This window comes from Cygnus olor, chromosome 3 (assembly GCF_009769625.2).
Source record: "Cygnus olor isolate bCygOlo1 chromosome 3, bCygOlo1.pri.v2, whole genome shotgun sequence".
Taxonomy (NCBI): Eukaryota; Metazoa; Chordata; class Aves; order Anseriformes; family Anatidae; genus Cygnus; species Cygnus olor.
The window spans coordinates 18,500,455-18,520,018 of record NC_049171.1 but is presented as its reverse complement, the minus strand read 5'-3'; the positions used below and the strand labels follow the sequence as shown (position 1 = coordinate 18,520,018).

The 19,564-nt window shown below is 37.3% G+C and overlaps 1 long non-coding RNA gene across 1 annotated transcript in view; it reads left to right on the top strand.

Moving 5' to 3' along the window:
* The first annotated feature begins 271 nt into the window (after positions 1-271).
* The window catches only part of LOC121067857, a 40,811-nt gene continuing 21,518 nt past the window's right edge, over positions 272-19,564 (top strand). The window contains exons 1-2 of the long non-coding RNA XR_005818488.1: positions 272-409; positions 3,248-3,328. This is a non-coding gene — a long non-coding RNA (uncharacterized LOC121067857). The remainder of the gene's footprint in view (positions 410-3,247; positions 3,329-19,564) is intronic.

Here is a 19,564-nt window from a genome sequence, read left to right as displayed (position 1 = left end):
TAACAGGGCACCCATTAAAACAACCAGTTCACGATTAGATGAGTACATTTAGGTGTCTACACTTGGTCAGATGAATCCCACAGAGAGTTCAAGACCTATATCTAGGTGCTTTTGTAAATTGGTCAGTGGGGAGATAAAGGAATGTTTTGCTCCTCTGCATCCTGTAACTTGCAAACTCAAGCACTGTACTGTATCTTTTGGATTTTTTTTTAAATTTTTTTCCTTTGCCTGAAACCCATACCATGCTGGTAGGAACTCAGGTACATGCTCTGTAGAATGGTCCCCAAGTGAGCCGAGGACAAGATCCCACTTGTCTTCATGGGATAATATTGAAGGCTAACAGCATTTTCCTGGTCCGTCACTACTGTTCCACAAGACAGTTCCTGAGAACCATCCCATCTGCAGACCGGTAAGTACAGGCTGGAGTCACACCCATATAACCCATGCTCTAGATGCTCTTGGACTGAACACTTAACATGCAAGCCATGAGCTCTCACAGCATATCCCTTCCAGCTCTTGGCCCTGGCTCATCTATCTCATACACAGTTCACATGCTCTGTCTTACTGTCCTACACAAGAGTACTACCTGGCTCTCACACCTGCTCTCCAATGCCTTGTACAGCAGGAGAAGGGGAGGAGGGGACCTGAACCAGGATAAGTATGTTAGATTACAGTTATCACATCACCCAATCAACCACCAATGTCACTACCTGTCTGTCTCCCCTGCAACAGCTCTACTAGGTATGATGTCTCAATAAATAAATAAATAAATAAATAAATAAAACTTGCATTATAATCTTTAATTAGGCTCTCCCCATTGGATTGGATTTCCTGGCCTTTCTATGAACAAGCCACAGGCCATTCTGCAAAGATTGAAAGGAAAGTAAATCAAAACTGTGACACTTTTCCCCTTTCACATCTGTGCATCTCTTGCTCTTCCTAAAAAGAGGCAAACTAATAGGTAGTCTGTTAGTGACCTAACTAATAACTAGATTTACATTTCTGTACCTTTGGATAGATTCATTTAATTCCTTTTAAAACTCTGATTCTTACTGCAGATAAGCCATCAGTGTGTTTAACAGGATATTAAAAGTAGAAAGCAAGTGTAGAATAGCAGGTTCATTAGACAACACTTATTCCAAATGTGGAAGCTGAACTCCAGATGCCGTTTTGCATAATAAAAGCAGTCAGTGATTAGCCCTTAGAGGTCTGTGATCCCTGAATAATAACCCATTTTTCAACCTTGCCTGTTATTTTTCTCCCTTCCCCTAAATTTTCAGCTTTAGGACTAGTATATTTTAGTAATCACATAAACCAAATGTGACTTGTAATTCTTGATACTGTTTTAAAATTAAATGTGATTTTCCAGTATTTATTCAAAATGGGGAAAAAAATCCTCCAACAAACAACTGCTTATAGGAATAATGAAAATTTGGGACCCACTGAAAAAATAGAAAATAGGAATTCAGTCACTAAGTAGAAGAAGAAAAAAGGCTTGTATGTTGGGCCTCCCCATCTGGTATAAATCCAGAGGGAGCTAAGAATACGCAATCACTGTCAGGCTCTCCTGGCTTTGAATCCCAGTTAAGGAAAATGGAGAAACCAATTCTTTAGTTCCAGGGAAGATATAATCATTATCCTACCTGAATCCAAGAAAAGGGAGTTTAGGCACATAGGTTACTGATTTCTTTGAAAAATAGTGACTTTCACATACGTTTCGTCAGCTTTTAATTCAGGAGTGGGAAAGAGCAGACATGGGATGATCGAGTCTGGATGATTTGGCTCTTAAGCACTTAGATCAGCTTCTGGACATACCCAGGTCCATCTGCTGCTAGAGCATGTATCTTGCACAGCAGACTTTCACTTGATTCTTCTTCCATATGAGGACAAAAGTGAGAATCATACGTGGGGAAAAGGTGCCAGTCTTCAAAAAGAGCAAAACAATCGATTGAGTGGAAGAGAAAACTGTCACAAAAGTTTAAAAAAAAAAAAAAATCCTCCGGGACATGGTAGCTGCTGGGATACCTCTGTGCAGAAGTTTTATTTTAGTCAGTATGTCTTGTCTGCTGTTTCTAATGAGCAGTGCTCATTTCAGACTGATGCCATGAACAAACAATCATAAAAACACAGAGAGAAGAGCACAAGCTCATGGCCTGGGAAGACCTTATTTTGTTATCCTTTTAAGTTTCTGCATTACAAGAACTAAAGGTTCAAAGCAATTATGGACAAATAGAAACATACTGCAGCAACAGATTTGGTACAATCATTTGAAAGCCAGTAAGTATTTTTGTTTTAGTGACAGTTATCTGTAGTCTGTTGTGTCTGCAAGCTGGTGGCAAGACACTAGAACAAACTTACCAGCCCATCTGGTGCCTGGAATGAAGCATTTCTGTGCTTCATGTTATTACAGCCAAGGCTGAAAGCAAGAAAACCTCCTGTGGTTCTGACGATGCTTCCACGGGAGGTCACAACGGTTGTCAAGCTAATAGGAGTTATAATAATATTTTAATGGCTGATGGGCATTTCTTGCATATAAATTTGTGTGTGCATGTATGTATGCACATATATATATAAATATATAATTGAAGAATAAATCCAAGGTGGCTGTTACCCTTTTAAGAGGAGGAAATTTGGTAAGAAACAGAGACTTTTTTTTTTTTTTCCACTGTATCACATTATTTTGCTATTCTTTTGTTTGGGATGCCTTCTTCATTAAGGTACTGTAATAGAGTAAATAAAATAAAGTCCCAGTTTTCAGCTGATGCTAAACTTTTGCTGAATTTATTCACACTGTGCTTTACCTCCCAAACACATTTCCACTACCTTTGTTTCAGCAGCATCCATACACCTATTTACTCTTAAATTGGTGACTAGATATTAGAGCCTGTACTAGAAGTATTTCAGGTATCAGCAATAAAAGAAAACATAATTACTAGTACAATAGCACTGTCTATAATTTTATAATTTACACGGTTTCATATTTTCCGGTATGTTTGCAGTGCAAACTAATAGCAATTCTCTCTCAGAGTAAATTGCCATTAAACTTGGTCTCATTGTAAATCATAATGATAAAAGTGGAAAACAAGGCTATAGCAGAGTACAAGGGCTAAAACAACATATTATCATATGCTTAATGTCATAAAACGTGTTGATGCCTTTTGTTTGTGTTTTAATTCCATGTTAAAGCTTTTGTGTTGGCAGGTAGCACCAGGTGGCACTGTTACATAATCATCTACATTTTTTTTAGCAGGAGAACAAGGTCTCAGTATTGGGAAGACATGCTTCAACCAGGGGGTGGGTGCTAGGTTTTATGGAAGAAGAAGCTGAGGTAAGCAGCAGAGAGTTTTGCTTTGTACATACACATTCCTTTCATTATAATTTTTATATTCACTAATAAATTGTGCAGATTTACCCCCAGGCAATAACAGGAAACCTAAAATTTTCAGAAAACAGCATTTCCAGCACACTGTTTGTAAGTAACCCTGTTCAAGGACTTGTGAATGTCTAAATAAAACAAGACTTACTAATGTTTACCCAGTTGCTATATCAAAGTATTCTACATTAATAACCAGTTTTTCCAAAGCCCCAAATATTTGATATTGACAGAAAGATGAAAAATGGAACACCACCACAATGGGATTATGAGATTAATTCCATCACTTGGAGTTATGTGAACACACATTACTGTTAGTGAGGAGCCCCTCTGAGGTCTTGGGTCATGGCACACATGCACTGGTGTGGCAGGGTTGGTCTGACTGCAGGGTTGAGTCATTTTGTGATGCTGCAACCCAGCTGTGATTACTACTGTAGGTAAAGAATACAAAACCTAATAGAGCAGTGGTGTGCACATGTATTTGCAGACCTAATAGGACTATAAAATTCTCTAAATAGTTGAACTGTTATCTGAGCAGCTGTTACTTACGCTTCTTCGAGATTTAAAATGTCTTCCCACTCTCTTATATGCTAAAGAGCTACTGACCTTGCTGGGAGTCCCTTCCAAAGACTCCTACATTAACAGCACATAGCCCACTCCGGAAAGTGATGTGTATCTTCTGAGAACCCATTAGAAATGTTTTGTGGTACTGAATACTAACACTGAGAGCTTTCAGTTTCCCAGTTCTGAGGATTGTCACAGCTTTGATTTTACCACTTGCAGTTACATCAATTTCAGTACAATCTTTCGTAAAAAAATAAGTGAAAGTTCTTTTTAAAAAAATCACTACAATTAAAAACATTATTAATGTTACAAAACAAAACAAACAAACAAAAAAACAGGGAAAAAATAATAGATATCAACTAATACTTACCTCACAATGACAGCATGAAAAGATGTTCTACCTTTCCATTATCTGTTTTGTACATCCTTCAGGTGCTTTCCTAACTAGGAATTCAGTTCTTGTGGGAATTTTCCCTGTTAGAGAGTACCCCAGCCTGGGAAAGAAGCTTATCTTTATATCCTGTTCCTTTTTTTTTTTAATCTTTTTTTTTTTTTTTCTCTCCAGGCAGTGATAGTTGTATTTTGACTTAATAAAAGTTAGTTTAAGCAAGTCATCAAGGTTGAATACTCTTTCTTCTTAGGTAGAACAGTTCAAATTCTGTGTTGAGTCTCCTCATGTGCGGAACTTCATTTTTCATTCAACTCCTACAACCTGACACAATTTATGCAGCTATGAATTTTATATACTCACTACTGGTTCCTATTTGAGATTTGATGTTTCAGTATTTATTGTTTTGATTTGGTAATGACTTTGGAGTGCCAAAACTATGTCTTTGGGTACGCTATGACAAGAATTCTTCTCAAATAATGTATGACATTTAGCAAAATGACATGATGCAAATATCACTTGAGTCAACCACTTAACCAAAATGACAGCTCAGAAAAGGTGAAGGTGAACATGAAGGTGAAGGTATCTTAATTAACTACCAAGTTATCTCTGAGACACTAGTAGATACAGAAAGATGATGAGTAAGTAACGTGGGAATAGAGAGAATACATAAAACTGCCTTGGTAAAATTTGTCCCCATTCCTGGATTACATAAGATTCATCAGCTTTAAGGAAATAATCTAAACTATGAGGGCCAGTCAAGCCAGAGAAATTCCTGTCAGATAATACAGGTCACGATTGCTTTTTATTTCCATCAGTAGAACTGAGGTTTGGCTCCACTTGACTCTAGATTTCTATGATTCTATGATTTAAAACCATCCTATTAAAGCCTGAAAGTTGGGGTAGTAAGGCATGCCTGAGTATCACTGCAAGAAGAATGATATTTAAAATACCTTCTACCTAACAGCGTCTCTGACTGTTTATTGATCTGAAGACAAAGCTCTAAAAAAATAATAGAAATAACCATGTGAATGTTTCTCAGATGCTTTACAATCCACCAGTAAAATTAAACATGGTGTTCAGGTTAAACGGAAATTTAAAGTAGGATTCAAGGGAGTAGGATTCAATTTGGAGTAGGATTCAATTGTTAACAGCTAAGTTGTTAATCATTTTCAGGAAATGCTGAATCTCATCCAAAAATGTAGGACCTGATAAAATGTATGGCAGACAAAGACAATGGAGGAGAGAAAGCTGAGGAGAACATCAAAACAAAAAAAGGAAAAGGAAAACCGTAATTAATGATTCCATGAAGAATTCCAGTCCAAGAAACAAAACACCTCATATTCTTTCTCCCTGCTTCAGTCTAAGGTTTCTTAGTACTTGCCTACTTGTCATACATAGTCATCCCATTAAAACATAAACAGACATCATCTCTCTTTGCCACACTGGAAAAACATCAATATCATTAAAAGTCACTTTTCTAATATTCATCATAGTAATGCAGCAAAACAAGTCAAATCATATTGCAGGTATTCAATCTTCTTTCCCTTTTCCCAAAGCTGGAGTTCACATTATGAACTCTCACTTGTCAATACTTTGATCAATTTGATCATAGTGTGGAAAGTCTGTACCTGTATGTAAAATCATTAAAAGTTTTACCAAAAAAAGAACAGATAAGAATCTTCCCTTTTCGTGGTGGGTGTTTTACGCAGTATGCCAGAGTGGAGCTGAGCAAGTGCATGACGCTCAGTTCATGACAGGACCCATGGGTGGCCATCCTTGATCTCCCTGCGTACTTGTCCTTTCCTGATGCATCTCCAATCAGACAGAATGAGCAGAAATGTGAGATCAGCTGATACTTTTTGAGTCTGGTCGCCTATCTTCTGGATCATATCACATAAGCTATTTTATACTCTACTGCAAAACTCTTAAAAGTGTAAGTCACTGGGAAGAAAAGACACATTGGAGAACAGTTGCAGTGTTGCACTGGCAAGTGTCACGAGTTAAGAAGAAGAATAATCATTTCCTGCGGTACCTGTTATTCCTTAGAGCTCTCTCAACCATGCTTAGCACATAAAATCTGACAAGATTAGAACCTCAGGTGGTATGGCTTCAGGCAAAGGAGAAATTCAGTTACCTGTCAGTAGTAATAATAAAGAGATGAGTGAAACCACCACAACGCTGTCTCTGTCTTTCCCCTGGATTACCTCTCTTTTAAGATGCCCTTATTGAGCACTTATTCTCTATGTCTACTGATGAAAGGAAAAGTTAATGTTGTGCAAAGAAGAAGCAAGCCTTAAATCTGTTTTATGGGTTGACTAAGTTTCTTTGAATATTTTTATGACATTTTTACTTTTCTGTTTGTTCTCTTTTAAACTGAGCCACAAAAGAATAATGGCTTCCAATGTCATTAGCAGGTATGTGAAACTCAAATGCATTCCTTACTTTTCTCTTGAGTAACTTCCATCTTATGCGGTAAATTAAAGGTTTCATCTGAACCATAGAAATGGTCTGCTCCAGCTCCCACTGAAATCAGTCTCATTATCTTCAGGTACTCCTGTGTCAATATCTATTTTATTTTAATAGAGACTGTAGACTACTTACTTGTTGCAGCCATGCTGAAATGTTACAGCTAAGTCCTGTCGTTTAACCACCTACACTATCATTTTCCAAGAGAACACACGTAATGAATCTAAATATATTCCTTGATAGCTACATTAATACCATGCTTTTTAACTCAGTCCTGCACTGTATTTTCAGATTAATTTGTTTTCATTTTTCCCAAGTAAATCTCTAAATGTTCTGATTTTTACCCAGTTGGTTGCAAAACACATCATTTCCCATCAAATGGGTTGGTTCTTTTATCTCAAATAAGAGTAATAGATAGCAGACCTTCTCCTGTAGATGGCTCAATTATCCTAAAAAGAAAAATGAGAATTCCCAGTTCTTTAAGATGGCATTATTTTCATCTTATAAGAGTTTTTTTTTTTTGTGAATTTTTGGTTTTGTAGTATAACTACATTGCAGCACTGAGTGACAGGCAGAGAACTAAAAAATGCAATGGCCATATGACTGGTACAGTACATTTACAGCCCTTTGAAATGAAAGTTGTTCTGAAAAAAAAAAAAAAAAAAAAAGAACAGGGAGAAAGATTTCATGATAGAGATCCATGTAGCATGTCCCTACAAGAGGTGAAAGGATTCCTCCAGGTGGAATTTGACACATATCCATTCAAGTTTTTAAATGGTAAGTCTGGTCACTTGCATGTCAAATACACAAAGATAAATAAGGTACATCTTTGATGTAACCCTTAAAAAGAAAAAAAAAAAAAAAAAGACAGATTGTGGACCACTTAACCAGATGCCACAGGGTCTCTGCAGGGCCTCTGTAATCTTGTTTTTGTAACTGCTGCATCTATTAAAAACGAACAGAGGCCAGAATGCTTGTAAATGAGAACATCATCTTCTCAACACAGCCTTGCTTTTGGAACCTTTCCCTTTGCTTATTAGTGAGTGATATCCCTCAGTCATCAATACACTAACATTTTACCAAGATTTTTTTTTTATTATTTCAGTTTAAAAGCTACCTTTTTGCTTTCTGTTTGGATTCCAGATAGACATTTATGTTATTTCATCTCCTTGAAGTACACAGTACACTGTGATTCTGTGACCTTAAGAGGCAAGTGTAAAAACACAAGTCCTTTGTATGGTATTTTGATGGTAGAACTCTTTTTTTTTTTTTTTTTTTTCCTAATACTGTTAGATGAATATATGTGGGAAAGCTTGTCAAGATTCAGGCTAGCATATCTGACATGATAACCAGTGCAGTGCAAAGCTTTGGCTAAAACACTGCTTCAAATGTGCCAGATTATGTCAGAACAGTTTTAAAGTACACCTGTTTTTGCCTGTTGGCCATGTTGGTTAGTCTTCCCACTCCTGCTTGGGATGAGCAGTAACCTGACATTAACTTCCACAGTCAGTATTCATGAACATAGTGTTTTAATGTCAGTTCAGTACAGAAAGGATTTCCAGTTCCAGTCAAAAGGGGTATGATTTTAAGTAGATTTCTGAATAAGAAATACAGAAAAAGCTATTTGGGTGCATAATGCATATGTCTTAGAGGTCTTTTCTAACCTAAACGATTCTATATCTATTCATGTATTTTGCTTCTGTCCTAACCTCCAGATTGCTTTAAGCCCTTATCCTCTGGCTGAGCTGAGCACGATGACACATTCTTCATCCGTTTTCAGGTCTTACATACTATCAGTGAAAATCACACAGAACAAGAGGTGCTTTATATATATTTCTGTGTATGCCTTTCTACTTCTGTACCCTGGCATATAGTCTGGGGAATGATCTCTCTTCAGAGATTCTTCTGTGCAAGCTGGTATTTTTAAAAATACACAGATTTGAACTATTCAGTTAAAGAAATACCTGCTATGGTGGGTTGACCTTGGCATAGCTCCAGATGCCCACCCAGCCACTGTCCCACTGCCTCCTCAACTGGACAGCTAGAGAAAATAAGATGAAAAAGCTTTGGGCAACTTGATCTTGTGGAAGGTGTCCCTGCCCATAGCAGGTGGGTTGGAACTAGATGATCTTTCAGGTCACTTTTAACCCAAACCATTCCATGATTCTGTGAAAGAAAAGGAGATCACTTAACAATTACCTTCACAGGCAAAACAGACTCAACTTGGGAAGAATTTATTGCCAATTAAAATAGATACAGCTAATGAAAAATAAATAAATACATAAGTTAAGACAACACCTTCCTACCATCTCCTCCTCTTTTTGTCCTTAATGCTCAACTCCAGTCTTCGTTTCCAACTCCTTATCCCCCACCTCAAGCAGTGCAAGTGGGATGGCAAATGGGAGGTTGTGGTCAGTCCATAACAACTCCTCTCATCTGCCCCTTGACCATCACACTTTTCCCCTGTTCCTGAGGGGGCTCTTGAAGGGTTGTAGGGCTCAGGTGCCTGGAACATATCTTCCCCTTCTTTCTTCTCTGACCTTGGTGTCTGAAAGGCTGTTTATGACATGTTTTTTTCCTCACTCCTCTCTACTAGTGCTGCATTTTGCCCTTGCTTAAATATGTTTCCCAGAGGCACAACCATTTTGGATGCTGGGCCCAGCCATGCCTTGTGGTGGGGCCATTGGAGCTGGCTGGAAGTGGCTGTGTCCGGCATGGGTCAGCCCTGACCTCTCCTCACAGAGGCTGCCCCTGCAGCTCCACACTGCCAACAGCATTGGCACCTTCTCCAAGCACACCCACAAGTATAAAACAGTGTAGTCAGTTGTTCTTTTGACTTTAAGGCAAAATAGTAATAATAATAATAATAATAATAATAATAATAATAATAATAATAAACAATAATAAAGCTGTGGAAAGCCTAATGCGTAACCTGTGAAAAGGCTGATTCTTCTGCATATGGATTACGGACATGATTAAATGTTCTTCAGATCTTTTGATCTTTTGATCTTTTTTGATCTTTCAGATCTATGCAGAACTTTTCAGAAGTTTGCAATAGTTTTTGGACCCAGAATATATGATCTATAAAAGATTTTCCTCTGAAAAAAATTACTTAAATTGGTGTTTTGTTGGCTTTTTTTTTTTTTTTTAAATTCGTAATCAGCAATCATAATTAAGTAGTAAGCACTCTGGATGTTTCGTCCCATTCCCAGTAAAATCAGAGTTCAGCCTTGCTTACATTTAGCCATTTTGTGTTACAAAAATAAATAAATAAGCACTCATATATATATATACATAGCAAAAGAGACAATATGTATTACTACAGAAGAATACTTTTCAGTAGGATACATGCTAATAAAGACAGACTGCTGAAACATTGGCTGCCTTGCTCAGCTGCTTCAGTATGGTCTTGGCATGGCTTCCCCTGTCATTATTCATTAGATGTAACACTAGATTACATCATCCAGAGTGGATTTTTTCCCTAAACATGACTTGAACTACAACACATATCAGTTTTGCCATTTATTTTTCAGTATGGGAATGAAAGGGACTTTTCCATTTCCAAAGTTGTACAAGAGCAGATTGACTCACTGCACCACTTAAGTGTGAAGGCTGCTTCTAAAAAGTTTTTTTTTCAACCTTTTGTTGAAACACAGCCATCAGTTGAGAACCCCCAAATATGCTACAACCTCGCTTTGCAAGAATTCCCTAGGGTAAGGGGTAAGTTCAATTCCTTACTTGATAACATATTGGAATATGAGGTGCAGTTAAATGTATTGCATACTTATCTATTGGATAAAAACCCAAATACATATATTTAATATTTGAAGTTTGACTGATAATATGGTACCTGGAAGAATGAAAATAGAAATTTAAAAAAGCCAATGGCAGAAGCTGTGACCACTGCTAGCTTCAGTGCTGCAAAACAAGCTACTAAACATGAGAATCTGATTTTAATTCATAGCTGTTTAGACAATTAAAGAAGCCATATATGATCTGAAGAGGAGGAGAATAATTGTTTGCTTTTCAGTGAAATCCAGTGCACCAGGAGACATCACAACCAAGACCCATTAACTGACATAAGTGCATAATCAACAAAGAAAAATCCATGGATCTGAGTTAATCCTATTGGCTCACTGCAAAATCTGTACATAAAGTGAACTGCATATGAATGTGATTCAGAAACCAGCATGTTAAGCCAGAGATCATGTAAGCTAACCAGTAAGAAACACTGAAGGAGGATGTCCATGTTAATGTCACCCTCAACCTTCATGTCAGAAAAAGAACTGCAGACAGCTTAACAAATAATGCTTCAGTTGGGATGCAAAAGTTCTATATTTGATACTAAGAAACCAGACCATATTCAAACAGCCCACTCTAAAAGGTCAAGTCAGACTTTGTGACTACTTGTTTCTCCAGGGAGCCTTTATAGCAGACTTCCAGTACCTAAAACAGGCCCTACAGGAAAGCTGGGGAGGGGCTCTGTCAGGGAGCGTAGTGATAGGACAAGGGGTAATGGCTTTAAACTAAAAGAGGGTACGTTTAGATTAGATATTAGGAAGAAATTCTTTAATCTTAGGGTGGTGAGGCACTGGCACAGGCTGTCCAGAAAAGCTGTGGATGCCCCATCCCTGGAAATATTCAAGGCCAGGTTGAATGGGGCTTTGAGCAACCTGATCTAGCAGGAATTGTCCCTGCCCATGGCAGGGGGGTTGGAATTAAATGATCTTTATGGTCCCTTCCAACTCAAACCATTCTATGATTCTATTTAGTGGAAAAAGTGCAATAAAAATAAATAAATCTGAGGCAGAGACAACAAGGAATGTTTCATTTTCTTATACCTTTTAACAAAAAATAAAGAAAAAATAGAGATCTGGGGAAAGCTACTGTCTAGTCTACCCAGCCTTTAGTTTTTCTATGCTGAAGAGTGACCTTTCAAAACTTCAGCTGAAAGATTTCCAAATGATATGTAAGTAGACAGAAGTCATTCAAATGTCATCCATCTACAGTGTCCTGTGTGGCCCATGAGTGACATAGCAACTAGTATGGGACGGTATTTTTTCTGCCCACTCTTCTGTTGGATAATCAAGAACATAACCCAGAGCTGTCAATTAGTGCCAATTTTTAGCAGTAGCTCTTGTAACGTGCACATCTACTTAACCAGTCTGAAATAAGACCATTCCATGAGTTTGTGGAAGCTTTTGAAGTATTTACTGCAGCAACATTCAATATGACTTTTATTCAAATCTATGGCTGTAGCATATTGCCAATCACTTCAACTCCTCTAGTTTTTCACCTATGTTAGAAAGATAATAATATTCTTTACACTTTTAAAGGCTTTTAAAACATTTTCCTTTATATATTATTTTTATTGTTTCTCTCAGATTGTCATATCAATGCAGTACTGTACAGGAAAAAAAATAAAGTGGTATGCTTTGAATGGATTATACAGTAAATGAGGCTGAGAAATCAGCAGGGATGAGACTACAGGAGAATGAATAGCTACAACTTCTTGTTTGAATTGTTGTAATACCAGTGACTTTCTCCACTAGATTAGATTTGACCCTTTTCATGGTCAGACTGACTATGGTTATATGTCTGTGGTTAGATTGGTTAGAGTCTAAGGTCAGCCATGGATCTCTGTACAATTTCAACTATGAAAGCTTGGCTAGCCCAAATACATATTTGCCATATGGAGGGTCTTTTTGATTATGTCCATTCAGATCCCCAAGGCATTCTGCATTTCTCCTTTTTTTTTTTTTTTTCACAGGTATAGGAAAGATCGTTGCATCAAATAACAGGAGAAAGCCAGCCTGGCAGGTTTGCTATGTTTTGTGATTGGATTTTAGCTGTCAGCTCAGCACTAGGTCTCATTTTCTGATGATATTAAGAGGGACACAGTTTCATTTTAGCATACTGCCCTGCTCAGTCTTGACATGTTTCCTCCCAGACATGTATTCGGTCTCCCTATCCTGTCTCTAACAATATCCTGTGGAAATATACTCCCCAACCAAAAAAAAAAAAAAAAATATATATATATATATATACACATATGTATATATATCGCAGTTTCCTTCCTTTCTTGTAATCCCATAGCATCCACATGCCATTCATACCAGCTGGATAAATGGCTTACTAACCTTTCCTTACCCTAAGTTTGAGCACAGCCCTGGCTTCACTTCTTTGCCATTTGGGTCAGCAAGCAGTTAGTGATTTCTCTCAATGCCTGTCGTAGCTCAGCTGCTTCCTGCCCTTTGGCATGCACATGCTTTACCTCTCCTCCCCAGAGCTTCCACAGGCCACCGTGCCCTGGGCAGTGCTTCTCTTTCAATTGACCACACTGCTTGGGGAGTCACGTCAGGGCTTCAAAAAGCTTCCCACAGCTTTATCATAGCAACGCTACTGCTTGGCTTGGCTTTCTCCAACCGGCTGCTTCGCAGCTCCATTTCTGCAGCTGTCCATGCCCTACCGAGGCACAGCTTGCAGCCTTCTCTTCCTCTAGGTCGTCTGCTTTGTGATACTGCTCCCAGCTGTGTTTTTCTTCTTCTGACGGCTGAGGTCACAGGAAAAAGCATTCTTTTTAGATGTGGTTGTATCTATTTAATGTCTCCAACTGAATACACAGTTAGCCACTCTGAAAATACAGTGTGTAAGTAATTGAAATTCTGTTTCATTCTTTGAAATAATTGTGCAAGAGTTTAGTTAAAGTGCAGCTCTTCTACTGTGGCAGGGAGAAAATACCCAGAACAAAACTCTGGCATAAGGCATGAAGTCTGACAGTCAGCAGAGATCCCAGTATGGAATAAAAAAAGGAAGCTTTCTTCTGCCTTTGTATTACAGGTCTAGACACTATTTAAGACAGTGGGATTTATGTTAAGATAAGATTTTTAATTTTCCCTTCTTTCTGCTACATGCTTAATAGCAGTTCTGCATTCACTCTCTGTTTCACTCTGTATCAAATTAAATTTAATAATTTAAATACTGGTAGGTAGCAAAGCATGTGTGTATAAAATCAACATATTTGCTCTGAAATGTTTGCCATGGATAGATGGATATAGTTTTGTAGCATGCGATTTTAAGTTATCTTTGTCCTAATTGGACTATGTCCCAGCTCTGAGTACTGGTAGACTAAACTTCTGGTTTATTAAAACAAACAAACAAAACCCACAATAAAGGATTTTAATTATTTCTGTTGAGATGCATCCACTCTCCTCTCTTCAACATTCCACATCACATATGTTCAGTAACATCATAAATGCATGTACATTGTTGTCTGTTCGCAAGGTGGGACAATACCTTCAATTTCAAATTCAGAATTAGATGTCTGCTGTTTCCTGGGTTACTGCTAAATAAAAACATGGCTAAGATGTGTTTTTTAGAATTTGGTTTGATAGTCCTTACTATTTCATTTTTAGCATCTTCCCTGGCATGGCTTTATCTTGTGCCACCTAGCAAACACTCTTGCAGGTAATGCAAGAGATGATTCATGGTAGGCAGTCTGGACAAAGTCAAGATGATCTGGCACCTTTCATCTGACATAGATCTCCACCGCCAGCAGACCTTCTACCCCCAAACCCTCATGACTTTCCTTTTGAAATAGCTATAAAAACAGCATTTCAGTGGGCTGTCCACAGCTTTCAAAGCATTTCAGATGCTTCAAAATGTGGGGAAAAAGGAAAAAAAATATAAAGAATGTTCCACTCACATACTAATAGATGTTTTCTGTCAGATCCCTCATCACGGTGGATGAGACAGTATGAAACAAAGACATGAATGATACTATTGCAAACAATATGTTATAGAGACATAATTTTATTAAGAAAGAAATTAAAAGGTAAATAGATTATAATTTTAATTGTATTTTTTCTTGTCAAGGATATTGAAATGCAGTCAATTGCAATTTAAAAATCATAGAATCTTAGAATATCCTGAGTTGGAAGGGACCCACAAGGGTCATTGAATCCAGCTCCTGGCTCCACACAGGACCACTCAAAAATCAAACCATATTTCTGAAAGCATTGTCCAAACACTCTTGAACTCTGGCAGGCTTGGTGCCGTGACCACTGCCCTGGTGATCCTGTTCCAGTGCCCAGCCACCCTCTCAGTGACAAATCTTTTCCTGATATCCAACCAGAACTTTTCCTGTCACAGCATCACGCCATTCCCTTGGGTCCTGGTCACCAGAGAGGAGAGCAGTGCTTCCCCCTCTGCTCCCCTTGAAGTCTCAGCATCCTCTTCTCTAAATAATGTTGGAATTAATGGAAGCAAATGCTTTATAAGAAGAGAGTTTAAGTAGAAGCAGGGTGGGGGATGAATGATGAAGAACCATCATGCAAGTCATCCCCCTTACCTTGCAATTGGGAACCTGGCCAACGAGGCTGTGAAGAAAGAAGCTACTCTTCCCATATGTAATGTATATTGTTTTGTTGCTTGGTTTGATTTAATGAAGCAACAAATTGGTCCTTCTTATGAAAAGAATGGTTTGGGGTCTTATGTATTACTCCCCATGTACCTACAATTATTGCTATAACAATCTTAGGACAGCAGTTACCTAACATCTCGTTGGCAAGCCTAGGAATTACATTATTTATTGTTTTCTTAAACTTAGTTGCTACACTGGGCATCCTACCTGGCTGAATAAGCCTGCTCTCCATATTTTCATAACCCATCACCTTGTACAACAGAAAACTACCAGGGGATCTTCTATGCATTTTGTTTTGGCTGAATTAACAAATTGAAGTGGAAGAAAATTGCATTTGCTCTATAGTAAGAGAGCTTATAGTAAATTATAATTAGAGTGTTCTATTTTAAGACTCAAAACCAAACAGCACACAAAAGGAAAGGAAAGAAAGCTAAATTAAATACCTAGCCAATACCTAGCCAAAACACTGTTATATTGATTTAAAAGATACATAAATATAGCAGTACTTTATTTCAAAGGTTCTTGTCCATTTTTTTTTCCATACACATATGAAGACACTGCACAAATTAGAGTTCTATATAGCTTCTTTTTTTTTTTTTACTATCATTTTGTCAACAGTGAAATGTCACAGGAAAGCGAAAAGGACTTGCACTCTGGTTCACAACCTCTGAGTTACTGTTGTCATCTGCCTCTCTCTGATCTACTTCTAGAGAACTGCTGCTCACTCTTCTACTCCCTGTCTTACTTGTGCAGTTATTCTCGAGAAAGTACAAGGTTTTCACTTGTACATGTGAAACTTCCTGTTTTGTGGACCCATTTTCCTCTATTTCGAGATAGATGAAATTCTAACCTGGTAGCCTTTCCCAATTTGACTTACCATGTTTCATGTAATGTAATATTTGTACTCTCTACTCCATCATCTACTGAAAATAACAAATAATACCAAACATATCTTAGGCCCCATCATCTGTCTAGTTAGAAATGTGGGCTACTGATAATTACTTTTGGAGTATTTTTCTCTATATCTTTATGCATCCAGTTTACAGTAGATTCTTTTTTAAACTACATTTTGTCTATTTCTTACGGCTGTACCATCTGAGACAGTGTAAAGCCTGAGACAGTAATGTAAGCACAAGAATTACTGTCCTCTCATTAAAGTAAATCATCTTCTGAAGCAACATGCTTTTGACAATAACATCTTGGATGCTGTTCACCTACTTGTGGTCTTTTAGTAACTTATTTTTTTCCTCTGATGAAACATTCCTGATTTTTTCCAGGAACTGAAGTTAGGATAACTGGACTACAGTTGCCTGGCCTACCAGTCTTTGGAAATTCTTCTGACTTCAACAATTTCTCAGGAAAAAAAAAAAATCTATCTATCTATCTATCTATCTATCTATCTATCCATCCATCCATCTATCCATCCATCCATCCATCTATGTCTAATGGCTCTAAGATTACTTCAGCCAGTCTCCTAAGTATACTGGAATGTAAATCCTCAGATGATCCCATTTTGAAATGATTTAGTTTACCTGAGATTTGAATTTGTTCTTTTCTTATTTTATCCTGAATGGTCACCCTACTTTAGTTTCACACAATGCATTAGGGGCATACTGTGGATAAGAGTGAAAGAACAGGTTTCTCAAGGCTAGATGCTGCCAATTTTAAATCTGCCTAGGGTGTTTTTTGGTGTTGTTGTTTTTGTTTTTTACCAATGTGAACATTGTTCAGTGTAACTGCTTTCAGGGTAAGGGAAATGGCTACAAAAGAGATGGGGGGATGAGGACAATGGCACACGTGGTACACACAGGGATGTACAAAGCCAAGTAAATCCATACGGAAGGAGTCATTTGTACAAATGAATACAGAAATACACATTTGAAAGAGTAAGAAGAAAAAGTGATCATATACACAAGAACATAAAAACCCAGGCAGAAGGACAGATCAGCATATGCAAATCTACACAGTTATAGCTCACTTTGTGCTGTCTGCCTGATTTGTACTTCTGAGTATATGCAAAAATTACCAATAACAACATAATCTCTTTGAACCTCACCCTCAGGGAGGCAGAAGCTTAATCTTACCTAAATTAAGGCATTTTTAATGCAAACATTCATCCTTAACATCCTCCTCCTAGACTTCCTTTTAGGTAGTGTGGGGAAATAATTATGGCACTGGTGATGTGATTCTACTTTAGCAATCTACTTTAGCATGAGATGAATCATGTTCTACAGCTGTTCATTGCTGTCCATTGACTGACTATAAGGGGAATAGAGACAACTGGTTTCGATGAGGTTATCCATAATTCATCAAATTAATCCCACACATATCTAAAGTTCCCTTATTGTTAATGGTTCCATTAAGCCTCACCTTTCTCTTATATACAATGACCGTCCATCAAAACCCATTGCACTTTACAGTGTTAGGTTCATGGAAGAGGAGGCTGAAGCTTTCTGTTTTGAGCAACTGGTTGGCTAGATAGAAAGAAAATCTGCTCCTCCTACTGTAAGAGTGGGTGTAGACCCTGTTTGATTCAAGCACACACAGATCTCAGTGTGTATATATATATATACACAATATACGCACACTTAATAGAGGAAGCCTTCCTTTCCATTTTTATCTATAAGAGCTTCTGTTTACAGCAAGCCTCCTGTCAGCACAACTGAATATATATAAACCTCAGTTTCATAAGTCAGAACTATTTTCCTCTAATTTTTCTTGTATTTTGACTTTTCCATTTTCTCAGATACTTCTCATTTCATTTTACGTGGATTTAATATCCTTGAAGTTTTACCTGGCATTTCCAGTTTTAAGCATAGATTCAGGCTTAGTCAAATCACTGCCAAAACAAGCATAGTAAACAATCACATAATTGGATTCTATTTAGGAAACTCCCATGTTCCCCACTCCTTCTAGTTTCTTCACATATAACCAGCATTTGTCCAAGAGTCATCTCACAATATCATAGATTTGGGTGAAGTTTTCTACTGGTAACAAAGATAAAATCTAATGAAATATTCCTCATGTCTGCTGTATTATGGATCTTTCATATAGCTGTTGTAGCTACATAAGACTTTGAAACGGATGAAATCTGCCTCTTGCTTCAAATAAGCTTTAAAATATTAACAAATGCTGTTGCCACTCGCATTATTAAACACATTCTGTAAGTCCTATTAAACCAGTTAAGGCAAGAGATCTCAAAACAAAATAATACCTCCTCTTCAAATTCACTAACCAGCTAGAGAATTGCAGAGCTTCCTCACTCCTGTCTTAAAGGCCAACATGAAACATCTCTTTAAAAAAGCATTCCTGACACTAACAAAATCTACTTCGTATCATTGTGCTTTTAATATCATTAAGTGAAACCTTCTCCATGTTCAACTTCAATGCATTAGAATCATGAGTAATGCCACTTTTAATTAAACAAGGTATTGCAAAGGATCTGTGTTCTCTTACATTGATCCGTATAATCTTTTTTCATATTTTACCCACTGAAGTATGTTTATTAATAGTGCTACAGAGACTTTGGCAGCAGGGCTTCTTAGATCTTCTAATAACCTTTTGAGCCGAAGATTGCTTCCTTTCATACTTGACCAAATCCTCTACCTTTGAGGAATGTCTCACTTTATTCAAAGCCTTTCTTTTTTCTTTGACTAGCCTTCAATTATTATTCTGCTAAAAAGTACTGATGAATTGCTTTTCTCTCCACACAGTCTAGAAATAGCCAAAACAAGCCACAGACATACCCAGAGAAAAAGCTTCTTTGCATTGTCAGTGACAGTTTCCATAAATCCCTTAAAATAGAGAGAATAAAAGAAGACCCAGACAACCTTTTGAACTCTATCTTTTCTCTACTGCTGTATCAATTTAGAAGGCAGCTGTAGATGAATAAACATTGTAAAATGGTCACCCCACCTTTAGGAAAATCGATTTTATACTGTAAAGCCAACCTCTAATATTTACTCCCAACTTTCTGCAAATTTGTGTCTTGCTGGTGCTTGAGCATTTGGCAGTAAAACTATTAAAACTACTCCTTACCTACCATCTCAAGTGGATCATATTATCCATTACATTTTCTTCTTAAACCTTATTCTTTTAAATAGTTTTGCGCACAGCCAAGAATTAGTTACTAGTTTCTTGTAATAGTCACTAGTTATGAAGTGTTTTTATGTTTAAAGCTAAGTTCATCGTGTATTTAAACGTCATTTTGCTGATAAGGATTTGTTCTCTTAATAGACAGCATCTCATTTTGAGAATTTTTTTTTCAAAGTAATCATACTAGAACCTCATAAATGTTAGTCTTCCATAATGAAAAATCTAATCAATATATATATTAATAACAACTATT